This window comes from Marmota monax, unplaced genomic scaffold, assembly GCF_021218885.2.
Source record: "Marmota monax isolate L192 unplaced genomic scaffold, Marmota_monax_Labrador192_F-V1.1 WCK01_AAM20220418_F8-fsc00019, whole genome shotgun sequence".
Taxonomy (NCBI): Eukaryota; Metazoa; Chordata; class Mammalia; order Rodentia; family Sciuridae; genus Marmota; species Marmota monax.
Window position 1 is genome coordinate 6,707,542 of NW_026695242.1, and position 16,231 is coordinate 6,723,772.

A 16,231-nucleotide genomic window follows, 5' to 3' on the forward strand; every position below is an offset into this window, starting at 1 on the left:
TCTCTGACCCAGCTCACCTGCCTCATTAAACATGAGATGCTGTTGGTCCTGGCGTCTCTGCCCCATCAGCAAGGGTGGACAACATCAGGATGGCAGCACAGGGGTTTCCTGGACAAGCCACCGCACCAGGGAATTAAAGGCCTCCAGAGCCCTGCTCTGCTCAATGTCAGGCCCCAGGGCCCAAGGGGTGAGCTATTTTACCAGCTGGTATCAGTTTCCTTGTCTGTGTAATGGGGACAATGAACCTGATCACCTTCCTCTTTCCCGGGAAGAGTATGAGGCTAATGAATGCCCAACAACGGATGTGACTATACCTAAGACCAAGTGCAAGCTGCCTAGAGGCAAGGGAATGGCCGCGGTAACCCTTGGTTCTCTCTTCCTGTCCAGGACAGAGGACAGCGCAAGACCCACAATTCAGCTCATCTTGGTTCCCACGCTGCCCTGGGTGGGTCTTGGCCAGAAAGCCCTGATCTGTTTGCTAAGCAAATACCCGACTCAGTCTTACCCAAGACTGCCCTTGCAGTGCCATGGGTTTCTCGGTCCCTTCTAACAGGTCCCTTCTCTAGACAGCCCTCTCATCCATCTTTGGCATGCTGGAGCTCCTCTGTGCTGTGGGCGTTGGTTAAGGACTTGGGTTCTCGTTGGGGAAACAACCAGAACAACTTCTAACCTCCACCCCATCCTACGATGAAACCGGGGCCACGGTTCCCAGGGTGGCAGGCCTTGGGAAAGAGAGGTTCCGCCCAGAGGAGGCCTCGAGATACAGCTCTGTTGCCATGGCAACCAATGAGCGCCCCCGCAAGCCTCCTCATTGGCTACTGGGGTGGAGATCCCGCCTCCGCCCTCAGAAGGGACCAACCGATAGCGGACCGGGTTAGACCCCCGCTGGGGGATTAGCGGGCGGCTCGGCTCCCCGCCGCGCTGCGAGGGCCGCCGGCACGCGATCCGCCCTCAGAGCCCCGCGGGCTGCGATCAAACTGTGTCCCAGAGTCAGTGGGAGCGGGGGTCGGGGGCGGCAGCTCGCAGGACGTTCCCGGCGCGGCGCTGGGGGACGCGAGCCAGGTGATGGCGCGCGAGGGGGCAGGTTCTCCGCCGCGCCACCCCCGCCGCGGGGGAGGCTGGCTCCGTGGGGCCGCTGCCGGGAGGCTCCCGAGGGCCGAGGAGGGGGAGGCCGAGGCCAGGAGGGCGGCGAGGAGGCCGAGGTGGAAAAGCTGTAAGGATGCGGGGGGCGGCGGGGGTGGGGAGAGGATCCCACTAGGAAATGCGGCTGAGCTCCGGGAGGTGGCAGGAGCCTGGGCTTGGAGTCCCACAGCACGGGGTTCTAATCCCAGCTCCGCAAGCACCCGCCGGGCGGCCTTGCGCACAAGTGCCTTCCCCTCTCCGCCTCCTAGGAGTGGAGAAGGAGCAAACACTTGTTATTTTGTGCGGATCCCCGTGGTGAGCACCCTAAGACTCATCTCCCCCATCATTCCCTCAAAACAACCCTGAAGTGCCCCCTGTAATCCCAGCAGCTGGGGAGACTGAGGCAGTTCAAGGCCAGCCTGGGCATCTTAGTGACACCCTCTCTCAAAATAAAACCCAAACAAGACCCTGAAAGAGGTGGGTGCTACCTTTACCCCATTATATAGATGAGGACACTGAGGCCCAAGGGAGCTACGTGGGAAAAGCCCAGGGTGGCTCAATTCCCAGGCATGAGTTGGTGGTTATCTGGGGGGAAGTAGGAGGTGGCGTTCCCACCCCACCCCCGGGGCGTCCTGTCCTGGCCGGAAGGAAGGTTCGTGCCAAACTGTGAGACTTGGGTGGTTTCCTTTAACAAAACTGCGTCAGGCTCTCTAGGGGGTTAACCGCCAGGAACTGGTGACAGAGCTTTGACTACTAGAGATCAGACAGGAGAAAACCAGCCTCCTGGGCAAAGTTCCCTTTGTCAGATTAAAGAAGATAGAGCCACCCTGGCCCCCCACTTCAAGGAAAGGAGGGGAGAGAGTGTCACTTCTTTCTGTCCTAAGAAAACCCGGTTGAAGTTCCCTCTGGAAGCCCCATTTAAGAATCAGGCCCTTCTAACAGCACGGATGTGGCTGGACTAGGAGAGTGGGCCCTCGACTTGGCATTAGAAGGAGCTCAATCTTGGAGGTTTAGCTGGGCATGACACCATGCCTATAATCCCAGCTACTCAGGAGGCTGAGGCAGGAGAATCCGCAAATTCCAGACCATCATTTAGCTAGACCCTGTCTCAAAATAAAATAATGGAAAGGGCTGGGGATGAACACAAGTCAGTGGTCAAGTGCCTTTAGTTTTCATCCCCAGTACTGGGGGGGGGGAGTTATTATCTGAGACTCACATTCCTCATCTCTAAAATAGGTCTGATTAAATTGTGAGGATTATGAAAACTAATCTTGAGGGCTGGGGAGGTCACTGAGTTGTAGGACACTTGCCTAGCATGTGTGAGGCCCTGGGTTCAAACAACAAAATGTCATCCTTTTTTTGGTGCCAACCTGTGACTGACATGGGTCAGGCAGGGTGTTCAGATCCCTACATGATGTGCTCTCCAGAGTTTCCAGGAACCCCACAGAGCCATAAGAAGAGGCCAGATTCCCTCTCAGTTCACCTCCTGGGGCTGATTGCCCTCTAGTCATTAGCAGACACTTAGGAAGCACCTAAAAGCTGATATTGAGTCCCTCGCATGTGTTAGGCTGTAATATTAAGTGCTGGACCTTGGTCAACCCTTTTAATAATCAGAAACAACCCTTTCTTTCTCCTGAAAAAAAAAAAAAAAAACACTGTCATTGTCATTCCCATTTTGCAGATGAGGAAACCGAAGTTCAGAGAGGGAAAGAAAGTTCACCATGTGAATTTCAGACTGTCTGATGCAAATGACTCAAAGCCTGACTGGAACTGGTTTATGGGAAGAAGGGAACTTACTGGCTCATTAAACTGAAAAATCTAGGCATGGCTGGATCTGGAGACCCAAAAATATCAGAAAGACTCCTTTTTCCGAATCTCTCCACTGTGCTTTCGCTGTCCTAAGATCATATTTGGGCTTGATCAGTGCTCTGCAGCTGCACATTCATATCCCACGTTTTATTTCAGTAGAAAGAGGCTCCCTTTTTGATAATTGCAACACAGGTCCCAGGATCCACTCTAGTTGGACAGTAGGGGACATGGGACCATACTGATAAAAGGTGCAGGGCAGGAAGAATTTAGTTGATTGGCAGGTCTGGTCACAGGCCCCACACCTACAGGTCCACTGTATGAGTGGAGTGAAAGAGATGCAGGAATAAAAGAGATGGGCAGTGGGTGCCAGCTGCTAACTCAACCTGTGCCCTCCATGCTGAGGTTGCAAGGTTACACAGTTGGAGAGAGGTGGGGGCTGGGCTGGAGCCCTGGCAGCCTGACTCTGACACCCACATCCTGACTCCTTTCACCTTTACTACAGGTGCCAGCATCCTCATGCTCAGCCCCTAGGAGAGTGGAGAGTGACGCTCCCTCCTTAGGGAGAGCCCACTCCTTCCTTGCCGTTACCCCATCAGGCCTCACCACATCCCGTGCCCATCCGCCTCCAGCCCTGCTTCCTGGTGGTCCCTGGAGGGTCCTGGAAGCCTTTCTGGTAGCTGCAGCCTGGCTGTATCTGCCGGGCTGCCAAAGGCCATGTATGCTTAGCCAGAGTTTTGCGCTACCCTGGGGACCCGTTGCTTCCTTTTTCTCTGCACAGAGGGGAGTTTCCTTGGGGATTGGGACTGTGTTCTCTCCCCCCTGCGTGGTCCCTCTCTGGGACCAGACAGCATATTTATAGTAGGCAGCACCTGTGATTTCCAGGGGCCCTGGGAAGGCCTTACGTCCTGTGTTTTTCATTTACTGTTTTAAAATTCCATCATTAGATGGGATTCCACTCCTTTAATTCCAGTTGAGATTGAAATGTGCCTGAGAGAGGGAACAAGTGCACCTTATTACTCATTCACAGTTTAGGGTGAAATAGATACAGAATCCTTCTGGAGGACTGGCTTTTGTTGTCATGAAACTTATTTATTGTGCCTACTCTGTGCCCTGCACATGTATTATCTCATTTAATCCTCACAACAACTCAAGAGATAGGTATCATTATTCTCCCTGTCTTGAAGAGGGGGAAACTGAGGCCCAGGGAGGTTAAGGACTGTGCCAAATGTCTACAAGCAGCAGAGCAGGGGCCATGAAGGCAGGAAGCCTCTTTCCAGAGCCTGCCCTGCCTATCCCTCACCCACTGGGCTTATCCCTAGCACATGGGTTTACAAGTGTATTCACACACATATTTTGGACCTCCTGCCCTATAATTCAGCAAGGGGGGTGGTATGATCATCTCTATTTTATGGAGAAGAATGTTGAGTGGCAGATTCAAGACTCAGCCCCTGTATGCCCACCTCAGATGAATTCTCCTGCCTGGACCCTCTGAAGGTGAGCCCACTGGGGTCCTGGGACAGGAGGGAGCTCATAGTAGGGATGAGAAGCTGGATCTCCTTCCTCCCTTCCTCCTCTTCTCCCCACCTTCTCTTCCTTCTCACCCTCCTTCTACTCATTCATTTATCCATTTGAGCACTACTAAGTGTCAGGGCTGTGGGGAGCATCCAGTAATTAGAGCAAGTGTCCTTTAAAGGACTGACAGTCAACACACACACACACACACACACACACACACACCCTCCTGATTCTTTGACAGTAGACCCCACACTGGAGACAGCTGTGTCCACCATCTTCCAGCACGTCCCTACCACCAGGAGCCCAGCCATCCTCATCAGAACATGAGTAGGGAAAGGCCACCTCACACGACAGGGACAGGCTGGCACACCTCAGGACCTGTGGATGGAAATTCCCAGGGATTAAGGGAGTGTGACTTCACCAGACATCTCAGAAAAGGACCAGCAGGCCTGTGGATGGATGTGGAAGGTGATGGGGAGGCTCAGCTGGTCTCCCGAGTGTTCATTTCAACATGACTTCCTGGAGCCTCAGTTTCCTCTTCAGTTAATTGACCTATTCCCAAACTGCATCTGAAGAACTGCCCATTGGTTAGCTGCTTCGGCCTCCAGCTTTCTTTTTCTAGGGGGGAGTGGGATATTGGGGATTTCATCCAGGGATGCTCTACCACTGAGCTACATCCCCAGACCTTTTAATTTTTTTAAATCTTGAGACAGGGTCTCTCTAAGTTGCTGAGGCTGGCCTCAAACTTTCAATCCTCCTGCCTCAGCTTTCTGAGTAATCCTTCTGGATTTCTGACCTGGTTCTCCTGGGTTCTTCACAGTGATTATGTTTCCCAGTTTACGGATGGAAATAAGACAAGTGTTAGAAATGCAGCAAGAGCCCAACACTTCAATCTCTTTTTATTTACTTATTAATTTATTTTCTTGGCACAGGGTCTTGCTATGCTGCCCAGGATGGTGTCAGATCCCTGGGCTCAAGAGATCCTCCTGCCTCAACCTCCTGAGTACTGAGACTACTGGCTCCCCACCCAGGCCTGAGTCCAGGTATCTCCCAAGCGCTCACTGTGTGCCAGAGTCTGAGCTACAGCCTGGAGACACAGCAGTGAACACCAGAGATTTGTCCCACTTCTAGGACCACCAGTACTAGTAAGGGTAATAGGAAGGGAAGACGTGGTGGTAGGACAAGGAGACTTGTTTAACAGATTTGGAGGCTGCTCAGGATTGCCTTGGCCCCCACACTTTGGAAAATCTAGCACAGCAAAGTTTAGGGCTGTGGAGTTGAAGTGGGGTCCCTGATATCAGATTAAGTGGGGTACTCACTTAGAGATTTGCAGTTGGAGATGCCCCACCTTCATAAAACACAGATCTCTGGGTGCAGTGGCCAACACCTGCAATCCCAGCAGCTCAGGAGGCTGAGGCAGGAGGATTAGAGGTTCAAAGCCAGCCTCAGGCCTGGCACAGTGGCGCATGCCTATAATCCCAGCAGCTCAGGAGGCTGGGGCAGGAGGATCATTAGTTCAAATCCAGTCTCCAAACTTAGCATAGGCCCTAAGCAACTCAGCAAGACCCTGTCTCTAAATAAAAAATATAAAAAAGGCCTGGGATGTGGCTCAGTGCTAAAGTGCCCCTAGGTTCAATTCCCTGGTACAAAAAATAAAATAAAATAAAACCATAAACCAAATATCCTCCCAGTCCCTGTCTGCTGATCTCAGGCCATGCTCTGCCTACCCGGAGTCTCAGCCCCAACGGTTTCCTTGTCTTGGGTGGTTTCCAGCCCCACCTACTTTCCTAGAGCCCAGATTCATCCCTCATTCCTGCCAGGCGTTTACCACTGTCACTCTGAGTAACTCCAGGGACCAGGGTGACCTCACCTGATCCTGACTCAGTTTGAGTCACCCTCCCCATTTCTGGAAGGTGGCCCTCAGCCATTCTGACCTCATGATCACTTGGGCACCTGGGGCCTGTGGGAGTGGCGGGTCCCCATCCCAACTCCCTCTTGTCAACCAGGTCTGTGTCATGCAGGGGATAGGGAACCCTAGGAAGGAACCTCCAGCTATTCAGATTAATTCACATCCTCTAAGCTCATATCTGACACATTCCTCTTCTGTTTTTACCAGGAAAAGAACTCTACCTGGGGAGACTCTTATTCATTGATCACTCAGTTGATTGAGGTAGGCACTCTCTAGACACCATCAGAGGCTCACAGCATTCCAATATTTGCCTTCATTTCCCAGAGAAAGAAACTGAGGCTCAGAGAGGGGACTTGACTTTCTAATTTGACCTTGCACATGCTAAGCCAGCTCTACCTCTAAGCCATACCCTCAGCCCGGACTTGACTTCCTCAAGGTCACACAGCAAGGCACTGGCCCAGGTGGGATTGGAACCTGGTGCAACTGACTCTAGAATTGTTTAACCCAGCCTCACACCTGACCCCTCTGCAGCTGTCAGGTAGGGGAAGGAAGAGGGAGGTCACTCCATTCCCCACCTGAGCCTGTTCACATCCTTGGTGTCATTGTTGGAGGAGGTTGAAGTGCTGGGAGCAGCCAACATTGGTTTACTCTGTGGTCTGAGAGCCACCACTACCTTAGTGGCACAGGCTGCCAGACCCAGGGGAACCCTGCAGGAGGCCTCCCCATGTGAGGGACCAGCCTGGCTGCTCAGTGGGAATCTCAGTGCCCCACCCCCACAGTCCCTCCTCTGCCCAGATTCCCTCTCCACCAGGCTCCTGGATGCCAGTCTCCCTCTCCCACTCATCAGCCTCATGCCAGGTGAGGCTGTGCAGTCCAGAACCAGGCCACCCAGTCCCCGTGCTGCTGGCACACACATGTAGCTATGGAGTACTTGAAACGTGACTCGTACTGCTGAAGGCCAGAATGTTCAATTTTATTTAATTTTAATCTACTTACATTAAGGGTTTTTAAATTATTTTTTTCAGTTGTAGATGGACACAATACCTTTATTTTATTTATTTATCTTTATGTGATGCTGAGGATCAAACCTAGTGTCTCGCACATGCTAAGCAAGCGCTCTATCACTGAGCCACAACTCCAGCCCTGCATTAAAGGTTTAAAAAGTGATGCTCAGTTCAGTTATGGGAAAATGTTTACGTATGCTTGGAACAACTTGGATACATGTGAATCTACTTTTTCAACTACAAATTTTATGAGATTCTAAATATTTTCTGGTAAAATTTAACAAGTGCTCTAAGCATATAATAGGCATCCAATTTTGAAGGCTGAGTCAAACAAATGTAAAATATCTCATTCATACTTTTATAATGATTAATGTTTAAATGATAGTAGTTTATATATCAAATTAAGTAAAATGTATTATTGAAGTTGATTTCATCTGATTCTGTTTCAATGTGGCTACTAGAAAATGATATATTTCCTAAACAGCTCATATTATATTTCTGTTGCACAGTGCTAGCCTGGAGGTTAATCATGAAGATTCAAATTCTGTTGCTGTGTATCCTTGAACAACTTAACCAACCTATCTGAGCCTCAGTTTCTTCACCTATAAAACAAGTAGCACCTCTCTCAGAGAGTTGTTCGGAGGAATATGAAATAATGTTTGTAAGGCTCCCCGAATATAGTAGGTACTCAGAAAAAAAAATTATGATAAGCTTCCTTTTACCAGGACACTCTAAAGTGCAAGTCAATGAACCTCAACAATATTTACCGAGCCTGCTGTGTCCCAGGTCCTGGGAATTTGGTAAAGAACATGCCAATAATGCCTCTTCTCTTAGGGCATTCCCTGAGAGCCCTAGCCTTTGTTTAGGTGGCCTCTAAAGACAAAGACAAGGGTTACGCAGTTGTTCTGGAGAAACAGAAACTCAGAGAAGCTTAGAGAGTTGCTGCCTTAGCAGGGCTGCTTCCCCAGGGAACCCCAACACCTGAGCTAAACCTGATGGGCCAGGAGCCAACAAGGCGAATCTCCGAGGGATGGGTGTTCCTGGCAGTGGGAAGGGCTGGTGCAGAGGCCTCACCATGTTTTCCATTTCCTGCATCCAGCTCTCTCCTGGCCACCGCACTGTCCCTGTTTTCATGGGAACCTTTGTCAAACTGGTCCACATCATTCCCCTCCACCAGATCTGCACTCACGTCTGCCCACGCACATCTCTCCCCTCCTTTGCCCCTCCAGCCCTATTCTAGGAAGTTCCTCTGATGGCTCCTGCCCCTGCTGGTCCCTCTCAGGGCTTCTTCTAGACTGACCACTTTGTTCTACACCACCCTCGTGTCGCCCAACCCCCTCTCCTTTGCTTCTTTCTAGGTCAGTCTTGCCTCCCACAACAAACTCTCCCCTTTCCCAGGGCAGGACAGAACCAGGTCTCCCACGCCTCCCTGAACCGGGCTGAGCCACTTGACAAGCCCTGTGGCTGGCCAGAGCCCCACTCTGGGGACACAGAAGGCATGTCTGCCCAGGCAGAATGGAAAATCCCTTTCTGGGGGAAGGGCCGTGGAAATTTCTTCTTAAAGTCCTCCTTCCAGACTTGGACTGGCCCCAGAAAGCAGTCAAGCATTTACTCAGTGACCTGCAAGGCGGCTCTGTTCTTGCTCCCCACCCCCACCCCAGGCTTGGATTGGGGAGAGTGACCCGGTGGCTCTCAGGAAAAGTGGCAGCCAGGGGCAGCTGGCAGCTGACCCCTGCCTAAAAGAATCACTCTTAGATATCACCCAGCCCCACCCTCTAGGTCCAGAGATGAAGAAACAAGGACAAAGGCAAAACCACAGGTCTTTCTCCACCCCTGGGCCAAGCTTGTTTTGTAGCCTTGTGTTTCTTGGTTTCTTCATCTGTAAAATGGGAATCATCATAATAATATCTATTAACTAGGCACAGTGCACACCTGTAATTCCAGGGGCTTTGGAGGCTGAGGCAGGAGGATCGCGAATTCAAAGCCAGCCTCAGCAACTTAGCAAGGCTCTAAGCAACCCAGTAAGACCCTGTCTCTAAGTAAAATATTAAAAAAAGGGCTGGAGGCGGGGTTGTGGTTCAGTGGTAGAGCGCTTGCCTAGCATGTGTGAGGCACTGGGTTGGATTCTCGGCACCACATATGAATAAATAAAATAAAGATGCATTGACAACTAAAAAAATATTTAAAAAAAAGGCGGTGGCTGGGGATGTGGCTCAATGATAGAGCACTTGCTTAGCATGTGTTAACATGTGAGGTGCTACATTGGATCCTCCACACCACATTGAAAAAATAAAGTTATTAAAAATTTATATATATCTCTGTGTGTGTGTGTGTGTATGGGCTAGGGGTGTGGCTCAGTGGTTAAGCTCCCCTGGGTTCAATCCTTGCTACTAAATAAATAAATAAATAATATCTACTTCGTGGAGTTGGTGATATGGTGAGTGAACTGAAGCTGGAAAGCACTCTGGTAAATGCGAGTTATTTTCTACCCCAGCCCCGAGCCTGCCTTCTCTGTAGCCCCATGTGGAATGTGCAGTTCTCAGTCTGTCTCAAGGGACCTGCCCCCTCGTTGTTTATAGATTGGGTCCACAACACAGCACCTACTATTGTTGTTTTGAAACAGGGTCTCGCTGTGTTGGCCCTGAACTCCTGAGCTCATGCAATCCTCCTGCCTCCAGCTCCCAAGTAGTTTCTTTTTTTATTTTTTGGTACCAGGGATTGAACTCAGGGGCACTCAACCACTGAGCCCCATCCCCAGCCCTATTTTGTATTTTATTTAGAGACGGGGTCTCACTGAGTTGCTTAGCTCCTTGCCACTGCTGAGGCTGGCTTTGAACTCTCAATGCTCCTGCCTCAGCCTCCTGAGTCCCTGGGATTACAGGCATGCATTTTAAATTGTCATAAAATCTAACTTGTCTACCATTTCTTTTATCACTTGTACTTTTGATGCCCTATCTTATAAATCATGGACTAATCCAAGATCATGAAGATTTACTCCTATATTAGCTCTTCTGTTTAGCCCAGTGATCCCCTTTGAATTAATTTATATATATATATATATATATATATATATATATATATATCCCCTTTTTTTCCAATTTATTTATTTTTATTTTATCCCCCCATTTTTTATTGATGTGTTATAGTTGAACCTACGGATGGGATTTATGGTTATGTATTTATATACACACATAATACACAGTCTAACAATATAATTTGGTCGATATCACTCCCCAGCACCCCCATCCCTCACCCCTGCCTCTGACTGCTCTCACTGTTGGTCCCTTTCTTCTGCTGATCTCCCTTTGATTTTCATGTAATCTTGTCTCCACCTCTTTTCTCTCTACCTTCCACATAGGAGACAAAACCTATAACCCTGAACCTTCTGAGTTTGATTTAATTCACTTAACATAATAGTCTCTAGTTCCATCCACTTTCCTGCAAATGACAAATTTCATTTTTCTTTATGGCTGAATAAAACTTCATTGTGTATATATATAACACATTTTCTTTATCCATTCATCTATTGATGGACACCTAGGCTGGTTCCAGAATTTGGCTATTGTGAATTGTGCTGCTATAAACATGGGCATGCATGTGTTGATGTCTTATGATGACTTTAATTCTTCAGAATAAATATTGAGGAGTGGTATAGCTGGGTCATACGGTGGTTCCATGCCCTAGTCTTTTGAGGAACCTCCATACTGATTTCCATAGTGATTCTACTAATTTATAGTCCCACCAAAAGTGTAAAAATGTTGGTTTTTTTTCTCCACATTCTCTCCAGCATTTTTTATTTGTATTCTTGCCATTCTGACTGGTGTGAGAGAAAATCTCAGTGTAGTTTTGATTTGCATTTCCTGAATTGCTAATGATATTGAACATTTCTTTGTATATTTGTTGACCATTTGTATTTCTTCTTTGAGAAGTATCTGTTTAATTTATTTGCCCATTTATTAATTGGGTTAATTGATTTATTTGTGTAAAGATTTTTCGTTCGTTTGTTTAGTTTTGTTTTTGGTTCTGGGGATTGAACCCAGGGACGTTTAACCAATGAGCCACATCCCAAGCCTTTTTTATATATATATATATATATATATAAAAATTTATATATATAAATTGTAGGTAGTCACAATACCTTTATTTTATTTTTATTTTATATGGTACTGAGGATTAAACCCAGTGCCTCACGCATGCTAGGCAAGTGCTCTAGCCACAACTGCAGCCCCCCCAACCTTTTTTATCTTTAATTTTGAGAAAGGGTCTCCACTAAGTCACTGAGGCTGGCTTTGAACTTGTGATCCTCCTGCCTCAGCCTCTGGAGTTGCTGGGATTACAGGCATGCACTACTACACCTGGCTGGTATAAAATTTTTTGAGTTCCTTATATATTCTAGATATAATCTGTATCAAAAGAGTAGCTAGCAAATATTTTCTCCCATTCTGTAGGTTCTCTCTTCACATTCCTAATTGTTTCCTTTGCTGTGCAGAAACTTTTAAATTTGATGCCATCCTGTATATTAACTCTTGGCATTATTTCCTGAACTTTGAGGGTCCTATCGAGAAGTCATTGCCCATGGCTGTATGCTGGAGTGCTGACCTTACTTTTTCCTCTAGGACTTGCATGATTTCTTTTCTAATTCCTAGGTCTTTGATCCATTTCAAGTTGATTTTTATTCAGGATCTGCTTTCATTCTTCTACAGATGGATACCCAGTTTTCCAATTTATTTATTTTTATTTTATTTTATTTTATCTATTTGTTAAAAAAATAAAAAGGCTGTCTTTTCTCCAGTGTATGTTTTGGCAACTTTATCAAGGATCAAATGACTGTAGTTGTATGAGTTTGTGTGTAGATATACTTAAAATTTTTTTTTTTAGGCTGGGAGTATAGCTTAGTGGTAGAGCACTTTTTCAGCATACACAAGACCCTGGATTCCGTCCCCAGAGCCACCCCCCCACAACACCCCCCTGCCAAAAATAATTCAAGTTTAGTGAGATATAATTTACATTCAACAAAACTCGTCAATTTTAAGTGTAAGTTGAATTAGTTTCAATTCATTTCACACACACACACACAGAGCTTTTGGTCCCAGGGATTGACCCAAAGTTTGCTCAGTCCTTTTTATTTTTTTATTTTATTTTGTGACAAGGTCTCCCTAAATTGCTGAAACTGTCCTCCTCCCACTTGCCATCTTCCTGCCTTAGCTTCCTGAGTAGCTGGGATCACATGTATGTACCACTGTAGCTGGCCATTTTTTTATACTTTTAATCACTCTAAATTTTTTGGAAATTTTTTCTTAGGGATTCAGAGATCTAAAGAAAATCGAATGCCTGCCATTTTTTCTTTTCTTTATGATCTACAGTTGTGTTTGTGTGTGTGTGTGTGTCTGTATGTGGGGGGGAGGGTATTTTAATATCAGCTTCCTTAGAGTCCCCATGGGCCCATTTAGTTATATGTAGTTTGAATGAATTAATGAAAGAAAGAAGTGACAGTCTACCAATCTCTGCCTTTAGAGCCACCAGCAATAAATGCCCACAGGCTGCATCTGTTGCCCCAGAAGTTGCCATGAAGCCGCCGATGGTTGGGATGGAGATGAGGATTTCTCAGCTGGTCCCTTGCATAGACATATATGGAGTTTTAACAATCTGCTTTCTCATTTGTGATTCCTTCATAAAGAGACCCCCATTTTAAGAGAATTACAGCATCCTGCAACGATCCATTCTTTGGGCCTGGCTCCTGTGCCCCATGTTTCCTCAGCCTTCTGCTGGGGTGTCCCAGCTGTCACTTGGTTACCTCTAGCAGCAAAAGCAGGATACTGACCCAGATTGTACCTGAGCTAGGGAATCAGGAGGGCTTGGAGGTTAGGTGAGAGGCCTGGGTGGTAGGAGATTACACTTCCCAGCTTAGCCCTGCAGGCCCACTCCCTAAGCCACCCTGAGCCTTGGCATTTCCTTCTGAAACATGAGGCGCAGTCGGAGGAGCCTTATACACAACACTTAATATGTGTCCGACTCAGAAGGACACAGTTTAGATATGTGGCCGTCTGGCTTTTCCCCCAAAACAATGTTTTCATAAGAATTTATAAAGGTTGGGCTAGGTGTATGGTTCAGAAGCAGAACATGAACCTGGGCTTAGTTTCCAGCATCAGGAAAAAAAAAAAAAAGTATTCAGGTCATATGTCGACATGATTGTTGTTAAGATGGTGACCTTTTTTTTTAAGTTGTCAATGGACTTTTATTTTATTTATTTACTTATATGTGGCTCTGAGAATTGAATCCAGTGCCTCAAAGATGCTAGGCAAGTGCTCTACCACTGAGCTACAACCCTAGCCCAAGATATTTTTTTCTTTTTAAAAAAAATTTTTTTTTAGTTGTTGATGGGCCTTTATTTTATTTATTTATATGTGGTGCTGAGAATCGAACCTAGTACCTCACACGTGCCAAGCAAGCGCTCTTCCACTGAGCTATAATCCCAGCCCCATGATGGTGACTTTTGAAAAGATGTTAGAGAAAAGCAAGAGCAGAGGGAAAGGGAGCCACAGGGTCAGGGGGAGGAGGATCCTATTAAAGGATGTTTACTCTGCAGTCAGCCCTACCACCACTTAGGCCACTGCCCAACCAGTAGCCTCCTCTGCCCCGGCTAGCCCTTCTTTAACATCTTCACTATTATCCTCATTTACAAATGAGGAAATTGAAGCTTCAGAGGTAAAGTGACTTGCTCCAGATTATCAGCTAAGAAATGTCTGGACCAAGATTCAGACTCCGATTTCCCTAATCTTAATACATGTGACTTTAAGGACACTACCTCCCTCCAAGACCTCAGCCTTCAATCTTCCTCTAAATTAGTCAGTAGACATAATGGGGGCGGGGATTCAACTGTTTCTACCCTCCCTCCTCTTTCCTTAGCCTGAGAGTCTGAAGCTGAAGGAAGAATCTTATGTTTTCTGAGCCTAGGGAGAATGCGATGCTTGAAGGTTCAGATAACCAATATTAAATTGACTATTATATGCCAGGCCCAAGGGGAATGTAAGGGTATCCCACAGAGCTGCAGGGATGCAAAACAAGCATCTACAGTGATATCAGAAAACTTCCAAGTTTTTTGCCAAGCATGATTGTGCATGCCTATAATCCCAGCAACTCAGGAGACTGAGGCAGGAAGATTGCGAGTTTGAGGTCAGCCTGGGCAACTTAATTAGAACTTGTCTCAAAAAAAAAAAAAAAAAAATGGATTGGAGATATTACTCATTGGTAGAAATGTCCCTGGGTTAAATCCCCACTACCAAAAACAAACAAACAAACAAACAAAAAAAGAAACAACCAAACATTTGCCAAGTTTTTAACACTGTTGTGGTGAAAAATAAAGATGGCTAGGGGTCAGCTGAGTCATAAAAGGGCTGTAGCTTGCTCTGGGCATTAAAAGCGGGGCAGGGTTTGCAAGCAAAGCAAAGCAACTGCATCTCTGGGGAAAGCGTTAAAATCAGAAGAGTCTGCAATTAAGGAAGTAGGCAGACCATGCTAACCTGTACCAAAATAAGACAAGTGGTGGAAGGTAAGCCTGGGTAGGAAGTACAGGGCCAACTACCAAAGGTTTGAAAGGCAGACAGTGAAATCTGGTGGAAGCTATTACAAGTTCTAGAGCAGTAACATGATGAAATGGAAATAGGAATATAAAAGGGAATTGTATACAATGGGAGTTAGTCAATACAAATTTTACAGTTCAAATAGAACAATTTCTGAAAGCATTTTCCTAAGTTGGATTTTCTGTGTAAGGTGTGTGTGGCACTAGGGATTGAACTCAGGGGCCCTCTACCATTGAGCTACATCCCTAGTCTTTTTTTTTTAAGAGAGAGAGAGAGAGAATTTTAATATTTATTTTTTTAATTTTTTCTGTGGATGCAACATCTTTGTTTGTATGTGGTGCTGAGGATCGAACCCGGGCCGCAGGCATGCCAGATGAGTGCGCTACTGCTTGAGCCACATCCCCAGCCCCATCCCTAGCCTTTTTTATTTTTTGTTTTGAGACAAGGTCTCACTAAGATGACCAGGCTGGCTTTGAACTCATGATCTTCCTGCCTTCAGTTGCTGGGATTGCTGGTGTGCTCTACCAGGCCCAGCTATGTGGTGCAAGTCTATAAATTTTATTTACTTTCAGGTGAAGTAACAAAGGAGCCTGCCTCATCTTCTCTTAGGAAGCCCAACACCTGGGGCAAAACTCCCTGCCACTTTGTAGGAGACCTAGGCCTAATTGGTTTAGGCTTCAGCAAGCTTCTTCCCTTTGCTGTGAAACCTAAGCTTCATGGCTCTCTCTCTGCACCCTTCTGTCCTGCTTGGGAAACTTTCAGGCCTTGTGAGAACAAGGAAAGCCGATCTGGCTCCAGGAGAGCATCCTAGTTGAGCTCTCTGGGGGAACTCATGCTTCACCCCTGTCTCAGTCTGAATGTCTCCAAAAAGGAGCAGAGTGTGCTCAGCTGCCTCCATGGTTTGGAAAGGGATCGTGGAGCCTTCCAGCTCCTGCCTCCAAACACCAGCAAGACTCTTAGGAGACAATAGGCCATGATCTTCCTTGCTCCTCTTTTGAAACTAGGAAAGCAGGTACCTCTCAGACACCACCCAAGTGCTCCACCTGTTTCATTTTTAGCCCTGAACCCAACAAGTTAAATGGCCAAGGTCAGCCCGTGTCCAAGAAGATGGCTATTCAAGGACTTGGGCCTCTACTAATCTGTAAAATACTATAACCCCCTGCCCTTCCCTCCACAGGGTGGCTATTAGGAGAGTGAACTAAGCATGCTGGTGTAAGGCCTTCCTAAAACTATATGCTCTGTGCACCTTCTGTGTAGTCATCACCATCCATTTGCAAATCTACTTCTAACCC